Here is an 11754-nt window from a genome sequence, read left to right as displayed (position 1 = left end):
GGAGTGGTTAAATACTGTTTCTCCTACTGATCATCATGGCTTAAAACCATTAAATTATGCAACTAAGCTATAGGCAAATGATAATGGTAGCTATATATATATATATATATATATACATACATATATACATATATATATACATATATATATGTATGTATATATATATATATATATATATACACACACACACGCACACAAGTCAGGTGCGTGTTTAACATTAATGTTCAGTATGCCTGCAGCATAAGGAAGTAATAAACTGCCTTTGCTTCCTAATTATTGTAGAAAAGGCAACGAATATCAAACTAATCAAAATGTAAGTAGGAAATGGAGATGGAGATGGTTTGGGCATGCCCTTCACACTCCCCAAGAGAGATTAGTTCACCAAACGTTCAGATGGGCACCACAAGGCACTAAAAGAGTTGGAAGACCCAGGCTTACATGGCTGAGGACTATGAAGCGCGAAGTAGATGATGAATGGAGAAGTATTGAATTAAAAGCTCATGCTAGAGACGACTGGCGAAATCTAACTGAGGCCCGTGTCGCATTCATTATGGTCTTTGGCATATGAAGAAAAGGCACATTTTGTGGAAAGAAAGTTACAAATGACAATATTACGTTTATATTTTCTCAGTAGAATTAATGGTAGAAAATGTTGTTTACAAAGTCCCTGCGGCGCATAGTATCAAAGGTTTTTTCCTTTTATTTCCGTCTCTGTTTTTTTATCTGTTCAACATCCTTGTCTTTTGCTACGATCAGATATGGACCCTCTCATTGAAAAACAAGTCCTTAGGATGAGTCCACTGAGAGTCTACACAAGTGACTCAATGGTCTTGTTACACTACTACTACTACTACTACTACTACTACTACTACTACTACTACTATTATTATTATTATTATTATTATTATTATTATTATTATTATTATTATTATTATTATTACTTGCTAAGCTGCAGCCCTAGTTGGAAAAGCAGGATGCTATAAGCCCAGGGGCTCCAACAGGGAAAATAATAATAATAATAATAATAATAATAATAATAATAATAATAATAATATGATGATGATGATGATGATGAGGATGAGTGACTTAATGTTCTTGTTACACTGCTGTTACTGCTACTGCTAATAATAATAATAATAATAATAATAATAATAATAATAATAATAATGATAATAAAAATAATAATAAGTCTTATGAGAGTGACTCAATGGCCTTGTTACACTGCTGCTGCTACTTCTGCTGATAATAATAATAATAAAAATATTTCAAAAATTTTACTGATAAAAAGAAAATTAATAAACAAACACGAAACCCAAAATAAACCTGTTTAATGAATACTTTTAATGGTCAACTTATGAATTATGGCAGGTTGCAAAACAGAAAGGAAGGATAACTGAAATATACAGTAAAGGCTAAAGATAATGATCTAAATGGTCATAACATAGTTGAATCGGTAGAACTTCAAAAGTTCAAATTTGCAGCAAATGTTATGTTGAATAGACTGACGTAAGTAATTCTATAGTTTATATATGAAATATCTGTTTTAATATTGTTACTGTTTTTTTTAAATATTTTATTTCAATTGTTCATTATTTCTCATATCGTTTATCTATTTCCTTTCCTCTCTGGGTTATTTTTCCATGTTGGAGCTTCTTGCTTTTCCAACAAGGGATGTAGCTTAGCTAATAATAATAATAATAATAATAATATTAATAATAATAATCTTGGAGACCAAAAACCGTCCAAAGTAGTTGGAAGGCTAATCAATTAACCTTAATTCTCGTATATACGATTTAATAAACTTCCTATCGTTCTGGAAAAAAATGGCTAAACTTTAGAAATTTACATAGAGAGGCGTGAATAATAAAACCATTTAATGATTACAAGCAATTTTAAATACTTCGCTCGGAAATTAGTTGAAAAAAAAAGATAATTCTGTTTTATGAATCAACACGCATATAAGTAGAGAGGCACTCAGCAGTTTATTTCTCAACCTTTTGCTCGACCTTGACCTTGACCTTTGACCTTAACATGTATTAATTTGCGTGGATTTTCATACAATCAAATATGAACCAAGTATGAGGTCTCTGTAACAACGATGTTCCAAACTTATGGCTGAATACGTGAATCGGACATTTTGCTTGTCCGTGACCTTAACCCTCCAAAGTTTAATCGGTTCAATCTTTTTACATAAGTTAATCCCTGCAAGTTTCATTATTCTACGATTAAAATTGTGGCCAGGAAGCTATTCATAAACAATCAAACACAGGCACAAACAGGGGCGAAAACATAACCTCCTTCCAACTTCGTTGCAGGTAACAATAAGCAGATATTAACCGTTTGCAAGGAATTACATGCCACTGCTATTTCTCGAAAAAAAATTGAAGAAAAGAAAAAATGTAGAAATAGATAATTTGTGCAGAAGGAATATTCATTTCAAAGAATAAGGGCAGCAATGATTTCTTACAGTCACTTGAGCTGAATGCTAGAAACTTTCGCGAGTCTCAGCAAGTTGGATTCCAATCAAGAGATCTTCAGTTTATTGACAATGGTTGAGCAACAACATCATCACCAGTTACCTGAGAATGACCAGCAAGTCTTCCAAAACCAGGTTTGTCTTTACAATCCAACCAAAACTGAGAAGAATCCGCTGACTTAACCGGTTTTAGCAGTCCTTCATGCTATTCACTTCCCCTCCATGATTTTGTCTGCTTGCCTATGTAGTTCCTATGTAATTCGGACAGCCTACTTAGAAAAGGCGTTAACGCCATTACTAAAGAGAGATTTTTCATCGTTACTTTAAGCGTATAACAGAGCTCTCACCGAATTAGGCGAAAAAAACATTTAACTTCTTTGTAACCAGTTCTCGCAAGAAGTAACGTTCAAGAAGGAAATGTTACATTATTAAGATTATTATTATTATTACTATTACTTGCTAAGTAACAAACTAGTTGGAAAAGCAGGATGATATAAATCCAAGGACTCTAACAAGGAAAATAGCCCAGTGAGGGAAGGAAATAAGATAGAACGGTGTGCTCAACTGTACCCTCAAGGAAGAGACCTCTAACCAAAGACAGTGGAAGACCATGGTCCAGAGGTTACAGCACTACCCATGACTAGTAGAGAACAATGGTTTGATTTTGGAGTGTCTTTCTCTTAGAAGAGCTGCTAACCATAGCTAAAGAGTCACTTCTACCCTTGCCAAGAGGCAAGGTAGCCACTGAACAATTACAGTGCAATAGTTAACCCCTTGACCGAAGAAGAATATAAACAGTACTTCTACATATGCAAAAACTTTCATTCTAAATAGGTCCTCATCATACAAGATGGAAATTATTTGTGCAGTTATAAATGTATCAAACCGCCATCAGGTTTTACTTATTTCCGCCAATGCCAAGTCCGGACAAAAAGAAGGTAGATCAGCAAATGCCTCGAGTTATCTCAAGAATGCGGTCGTATATCTTTCAGCATGAAATCTTCCTAATGTTCATGTTGAACAGCACATCCTCAACTTGCTAGACATTCCACATCTCTTCTTCAACAAAACAAACAGTTATTTGTTGATGTTTGTAAACTATTCCGGGAAGAACGAAGCGAGGTTTCTCTTATAAGGGCAAAGACTTTGATCACCTTCCCATGACTGACGTGACTGTCACGTTGAAAAGAAGACTTAATTAAGTAGATTATCAGGACAGTGAGTTTTCTGCTTTCTAAGGAAATTAGCAGTTGCCGTCGAGCCATTTAATTGAAAGTAATTTAATTATATATCTCCCAAGTTTTAAAAATTATGCCGATCCTTAGGCCAGACAAAAGGAGAGGGGTTGGTGCTTGGGAGAATAAAGCTAAGGTTGAGTGCTTGGGGTAACCACAGGGCCTTATTAAGTACAGGGCTTATCTGGAACTTGCAACAGCTCTTATCGATCTTGCGTAAGCCGCAATGGGCCATGGCGATCTCCAAAAAATAACTTTATTTAAGAGCGAAATGCTAATAAGACTATTTCAAAAGGGCGAAAATGCCATAAATCACCATCTCTCGCTACAAAACTGCAGTTTATTTTTCACTTCTTAATTTAATTGAAAATTTGAGTTTGGCAGTATTTTTCACTTATATTTCTTCACGCTATATCCTTAAACTTAAGCTCCTTATATCCTCTAATTCTTTGTCCCCATCCTTCTTTCTCACTCTCTCTTCTACGTAATTCTTTGTGGAACCCCCTTCCCAAATCCCCCCTCTCTCTCCCTCCATCCGCTGAGGTAAGGTAGGAGTCCCCACCTCCGAAATGTAGGTCATCAGCTGCTCCTTTAGAAAAGTGAAACCGAGCTCCGGATGCCCCACGTGGGAGCCCGTCCCTTCCTTCTCTCATTTCCTATCGTGGACTGAATCTACCTTATAACCCTATTCTGCCCTACTGTTTGATAGATAACAATTCTCACAACTATATATATTCCATTTTATTTACTTTCTTCATGAATATTTATGGGGTTTTCATTAATGAAACCTATAAAAAATATACAGACATTTTTGAGAAAGAAAATTATGCATTCTACCCTTACTATGTTTATACTAAACCATCTTCATTATTCATATGCTTAGTGCCTTGTAAACAAAACTCATCTGGTTTCTGAAAAAGCTTCAGGGAAGACCTAGCCAGAGAACGCTTGAGATTCTTAGCCCACATCCATTTGTAGCCCAAAAACCCATCATCAGCCTTACACCATGTCTATTACGTTTTTACCTGCTCAACCCGGATCCCTTACCAACCCCTCCTCCTATCCATCCAACCACAGTGATTCCACTCACCTGGGCACCATCCCCAGCGCCCCTGGGATCCCCCATTGATTACCTTTCCACATCTTACCTTCCCAAGGTAGTTCGTTGCCCCTTGAACACGGTTGATTCATTTCTCTACCTGGCGTAAAGTGATGGACCACAACAAAGGCTATTTTTAGGGATCCTCTTCTTTGACGTCTTCTTTCTTCCAACTCATTTTCTTTCTTTTCATTTGAAAGTCATACCTCACTACAGCCTCAATACTGTCACGCCATCCATGTTCTGAACGTAATACCATGATCCTTGCTCTTATTTGGAAACTATCTGAAAAGTTCACACTGTAACGGGACAGTTTTTCTGTATCTCCGAATCCTGAATTTCAGACTCTCTCTCTCTCTCTCTCTCTCTCTCTCTCTCTCTCTCATTTAGTACTCAAGCAATATTTTTCTAAATTTTGGTTGAATGTAAATATAGAATTGATTTTTATAATCCATTTATTGTGAATTTTATGCAAATAATTAATATTGTTATGTAGCAGAATAACCATTTCATAATGGAATAAAGATTTTTGAGTTTGACTTTGACTCTCTCTCTCTCTCTCTCTCTCTCTCTCTCTCTCTCTCTCTTCGAACATTTACTAAAATGAACCATAAAGTGTAAATAGACTTATCTTTGCAGTTTTTAATCTAATAACCTTTCTTTCTCGCTTTATCAAGAAATTTGTCATCAATAACCCCACTGTACAAATACAAAATTACAGTATGTAAAAACCTTAAGACGACCAACTCTACGGGAAAATCAAGGAGAAAATATCATATTCTTCTGTAAAGGTCTTAAACTTAATGACATTAAAATTTAACAATTGATAATCATAGAGAAGATTGGATTGCAATGGATTTAATTAAGGTACAGAGCCCTGCGCTGAGGCATGGGAGGCCATTCAGCGCCTAAGTGTATCAAGGGGGTCAAAGGAACCCTTAATTAATCACTACAGTAGAGTGCATGAATCACGAAACAGATATATATATATATATATATATATATACATACATATATATTATTATTATTATTATTACTAGCCAAGCTACAACCCTAGTTGGAAAAGTAAGATGCTATATGCCAAAGGGTTCCAATAGGGAAAAATAGCCCAGTGAGGAAAGGAAATAAGGAAATAAATAAATGATGAGAATAATTTAACAATATATCATTCTAAATTCCGTAACAGCGTCAAAACAGATATGGCCTATATAAACTATTAACAGCGTCAAAAACAGATATGTCATATATAAACTATACTCATGTCAACCTGGTCAACATAAAAACATATATATATATATATATATATATGTGTGTGTGTGTGTGTATGTATATGCATCATCTCCGACATGAGCTGATGAAGTTTAAAAAAGTAAATCAGAAAATAAACAAAAGAAGATACCCTCTCAACTTTCAAAAATATAGAAAGATTAGATATTGGTGGAGAAAATAAACCTGCTGGGAACATATAGAAGCTGAGGTATTGTTAGCAGTAAATTCTTTAATGTTTGGTAAGTAAAGAAAAATATGCAAACGAAAGAAATTCCCTGATCAAAATCTTATTAGTAAAACAACAATAAGCAAAATAATGGGAAAAATACAATATAATTCCTAGAGAATTACTTAAGTAGGTAATATTTGCGCCGCATATGTTCCAAGGAAAGTGACACGTGCTTGGACCATTTCCTAGAGAAATATGTCAAGACTGTTAGAAAAGAGTGAAAGTAGGTAAAAGCTGACATTTAGGATACAGTTGTGAAGGGATGGGTTGCACAGAACGGACTTCCGGACACGGGATTGGTATTCCTCCTCTCGCTGCCTTTCTCTGGAGGTCTGTAGCATTGCCCATGTGCTGATGCAATGATTTTGCCTTAAAAGGCGCCACGTTGAGAGAGAGAGAGAGAGAGAGAGAGAGAGAGAGAGAGAGAGAGTCAAATGTCAAAGTCAGTCAAAAATCTTTATTTCCTTACAAAGAGAGGGAGTTAAGGTTTTATGGCGAGAGAGAGAGAGAGAGAGAGAGAGAGAGAGAGAGAGATTGATTTGAGGTTTTCTGTCATGAGAGAGAGAGAGAGAGAGAGAGAGAGAGAGATTGTTTGATTTGAGGTTTTCTTGCATGAGAGAGAGAGAGAGAGAGAGAGAGAGAGAGAGAGAGAAAATCTTCACCACACGACAAAAAGATACAAAAGCACGGGTATTTAAAAAAAAAATACCTGATAACACACTTCTTGCTGTGACCTAGTTTTCAAGTTCTTTATACTTTGGCAAAACTCGATCTTTTACTCAATAAACTCTGGACTTGATCCCCTTTATTGGTGTAGCTCTATTATCTAAATTACCCAATCGACCTACCACTGGAGATTACTTTAACCTTGAGGTCAACATGGAATGATAAAGAGCCCAGGTCATCCAGAGGGGTCACGGAGAGGCCTCCCTTCTGATGTCTTCTTTCAAGAATGTTATTTTCATTTTTATTATTACTCAAGTGAGAAGCGAGTAAAATTAACATGGAAACACAGAAGAAGGAGGGGAATTCCGCACATTAGCAATAAATGGTATGAAAGATTCATCGAACTGTTTGATAATCAAATACATGACCTCAAGTTTTTCATTGTATTAGTGAAATAAAGCTTTTCAATTTTACCATTTCTTTAAATAAGCCTACATATAAGAAAAGTAAAGTTGATTGACGTTTACTATACTGTATTTCCATTGGAAAATTGCTAATGGTGGCTATAGAGCTATAGGGAATCAAGTGTTCCCGTAAAATCCTAATAAGTTGGAATGTTTTACGGACGTATACGTGTCTAATGACTTCATTCACATAATTTTATTTGACAGTTTGAATTACTTTTAAAATGAATTGAAAAGAAAAATTACGCCGGAGAGAGAGATTTTTATCTATTCTAAGTATATTAAGAACCAATCAATATAATGCGTAATAAACACCAACCCCCCACACACATACATACATACATACACATACACACACACACACACACACAACACACACATATATATATATATATATATATATATAGATAGATAGATAGATAGATAATTTTGCACATTTGTACGTGTTTTCATAAGTATTCATATAAGCCATAAATACCTCTAATATAGGACTCTCTTTGCCAAGGTATCCGAGACCCAAGGGCGAAAACTTTAATATCTTGCATAGGAGTTATTTTGACTCCTAGAGATCAAAGATATCCCTATGAGGAAAAGAAGTCGGAGGCTAGAGAGAGAGAGAGAGAGAGAGAGAGAGAGAGAGAGGAGGGGAGAATTACCTTGTAGAACAGGCATGCGTGTAAGATGGTTAGATGGCGTAGGGTGTCCAGGGAGGGTCTCTAGTTCAAAGATCCGGTTTGTGGCTCCACATGGAACGGGCGTTACGAGATCGGCCTAACTGATCAATAGATTAAATGTCACAGTCATAGAGAAGAAAGGCAAGAAGAAAGGTTAACTTTTTTTTTATTTTGTTTTTCTTAAATGAGACTATTTTCATGTCTGCTGAAAATTAGGAATTCGAGAACCATTGTTTTAGAGAGGTCATCCCACAAAAAACAATCACTAATTAACAGAAAAATTAAAACTATCTGTAGTGGAATTCTTTACGGTTGTTTACTAAAACAGAAGAATTTCGAAGGAGAACAAAACTATTTTTGAAAAGGAATAGCACGACGAAATGGATAGGTGTGAGAGAGAGAGAGAGAGAGAGAGAGAGAGAGAGAGAGAGAGAGAGCTTCATGGAGCAGGCAAACTCAGGACAAAGGGTATTGGGCAACAGAAAGGGATGAAAAGTAGGTCAACGAGGGAGGTGTGGTTGAAGGGGGCGGCATCCGTACCAAGGGAGGGAAAGGAAAAGGGAGAGGGAGGGGAGTAGCTATGGTTGAGCTTAGAACAGGATCCCAAGCAGGATATAGATCACATGATGGGATTTAGGCCTATAATAGATGAGAAAAGGGCCTTTTTTATGTCTGAGATCTAATCCCATCTCTCTCTCTCTCTCTCTCTCTCTCTCTCTCTCTGAAAGGGATATAAATTTCACCCTCTCTCAATGTGAAATATAATATTCATCGAACCTTTAATTCAGAAAAAAACTATAAAATCTACTAATATGTTTATATGAAAATAGATTATGATACTCAATCATTCCTTTCTCTCTCTCTCTCTCTCTCTCTCTCTCTCTCTCTCTCTCTCTCTCTGATAATGGGATCAAATTTAACTATTCATCACAGTTCCGTATCAGAAAATAATATAGAGTAAAACATTACAGAAAATCACGTACAAAATTTGAATGAATAATTTCTGAATGTTAAATCGTTTGCATATATTGGCCTTTATTAGCAAAGCGGATGTGTACAGGAAGCAATGGCAATGCGTAAGGAGAATAAATGAAGCAATGAGATTCATTAGCATCTTGAGATGTATATTTAAACATGACATAATTTAGAGTTTAAAAAAGAGGCAAGCAGTACCAAAGGGGAAACGTTTTGTCCCCTTATTCACGTATGTGTCAAAGGGCAAGGAAGGGAGTCTCAAGGATTTCTAAGGAAATGTGAATATAATGAACATTTGTACTTAACAGTAATTTTTCATGTCTTCAGAAATAGTGCAGTATGGCAATTAATTTCCAATATAATTAGAATGCTTACTACTGAATTATGAGACTTTTACTAGCACGGGCTCTTGTTCCTGATACAGCCTGAATATAAGACAAATCAAGCAAACAATAATCCCAAATTGCCTGAGGCCGTTTGCTTGGAATATTCGTTACCCTTTTCTCTTTCATTTATGCTAATAATCAGTACAAAAGGAACAACTAATATAACTCGAATACTATAAGATCAATTGGTTGTTCTATTTATTCAACTGGCGTCAAGCCCTCATAGGTTATAAACACCACCTGGTGAGGGCAATCCAGAGCCCATGTGAGTCTCTTCCCCAATGGAACAAACCTCTGTAAAAAGGATTGGGTTACTCTTCATCGAGCAAGAGCTAAAGCTGGACGGTTCGCTTACCCTCTGCTGAGGGCCCATGTATGAATCCCATCCAGACCAGGATTGATAGAATACATCCTGATCCAGCCTATGGACCAGATACTTCGTAGGTGTGAACAGGGGCCAATCTGTAGATTTGGACTTCTACGAATATAATCAGGCTGCTATGCCGTGGGTACAATGTTAGCACGATAAGATATGATGATGATGAAGGTGACCAAATAATTGGAATACGGAAAAAGCGAGAGTAGGGAGATGATGTATGGAATTCTGGGCTAAAGCCAAGAGTTGGGACCGATAGGGTGTCACCGTGTCAGTCAAGGCGGAGGGAGAAAGGATATCTTTTGAAGGGTTCCACCCCCGTGAGAGGAGGATTACCTTTTCGAGGCCCTCTCGTTTTGAAGGATTTGAGAGAGAGAGAGAGAGAGAGAGAGAGAGAGAGAGAGAGAGAGAGAGAGAGAGAGAGAGAGGGGGGGGGGGGGAGGGGAGCCGTGTGTATGTTTTCAACGAAATAACATTAGGTCTGATCCGTACCAGGATGGGTACACCCAGAAAAAAACAGTACTCGTGGGCACATAATGCCCTTCAACATCTAGGAGGCAGGGCATGAACATAGCAATCTCATTCCCACCCACTTTCCGAAAACGGGAAATATAACACAGGTAGGCTCTCTCTCTCTCTCTCTCTCTCTCTCTCTCTCTCTCTCTCTCTCTCTCTCTCTCTCTGTATACCATACACACACACACACCTATATAAACACATACATACATATCTATCTATCTATATATATATATATATATATATATATATATATTATATATATATATATATATATATATATAGTATATGTGTGTGTGTAAATATCAACCACAATGGCATTTAATACCGAATACTATCTTGGGAATATATATCCACTGAATTCATTTTATGGTAATAGCTTTTGGCCGGGCAGAGATTCGAACCCCTACCTATTCAGCCGAAAACCATGCCTGCGAAGACTCGACCAACTGAGCCATCAAGCTGGTCGAGTCCTCGCAGGCATGGTTTCCGGCTGAATAAGTACGGGTTCGAATCTCTGCCCGGCCACAATCTATTGGCATAAAATGAATTCCAGTGGATATATTATATTTCCAAGATAGAATTCGATATCAAATGCCATTGTGGCTGATATTTACATTGATTGAAATCACGAGTGTTTAGTGTTATATATATATATATATATATATATATATATATATATATATATATATATATATATATATTTATATATATATATTAGTGTACACGATCTGTGAAAAAATGACGGCTAAATATGTAGATAGTTAATGCACACACACACAGATTCAACCCACCCAACCCCTTCCCCCTTTCCTAACTGCAACTCGCTTGTTCAGCAATTTGTGGGAGATTGTGGTTTCCGAGTGTATCTCTCCGAGTAACCCTCTCACTAGGGTATGTCTACTTCATCTTCTATCTACTGCAATGTGTCAGGAAATAAATATATTTACTTATATTTAGCCAGACACTTGTCCTTTATTTTACGCAAAGTTTTCGCCAGTCATCTCCATCTTGAGCTTTTAATTCAATAATTCTCCATTCATCATCGACCACTTCACGATTCATAGTTCTCAGCCATGTAGGCCTGGGTCTTCCAAGTCTTCTAGTGCCTTTCTTGGGGAGTGCGAAGAGTATGCCCAAACCATCTCCATCTAACCCTCACCATGATCTCATCCACATATGGCACTCGAGTAATCTCTTTTATAGTTCCATTTCTAATCCTGTCCTGCCATTTAACTCCCAATATTCTTCTGGGGGCTTTATTCTCAAATCTACTAAATCTGTTTGAGATTGTTTCATTGACATACCACGATTTATATTCACAACTAAATGTTATATTTATACTTCTCACGACCAGTTTTAAAACTCAAGAACAAAGCTACCAGTCAT

The sequence above is a fragment of the Palaemon carinicauda genome, chromosome 8 (assembly GCF_036898095.1).
Source record: "Palaemon carinicauda isolate YSFRI2023 chromosome 8, ASM3689809v2, whole genome shotgun sequence".
Taxonomy (NCBI): domain Eukaryota; kingdom Metazoa; phylum Arthropoda; class Malacostraca; order Decapoda; family Palaemonidae; genus Palaemon; species Palaemon carinicauda.
Note: the sequence above shows the minus strand (reverse complement) of the source record.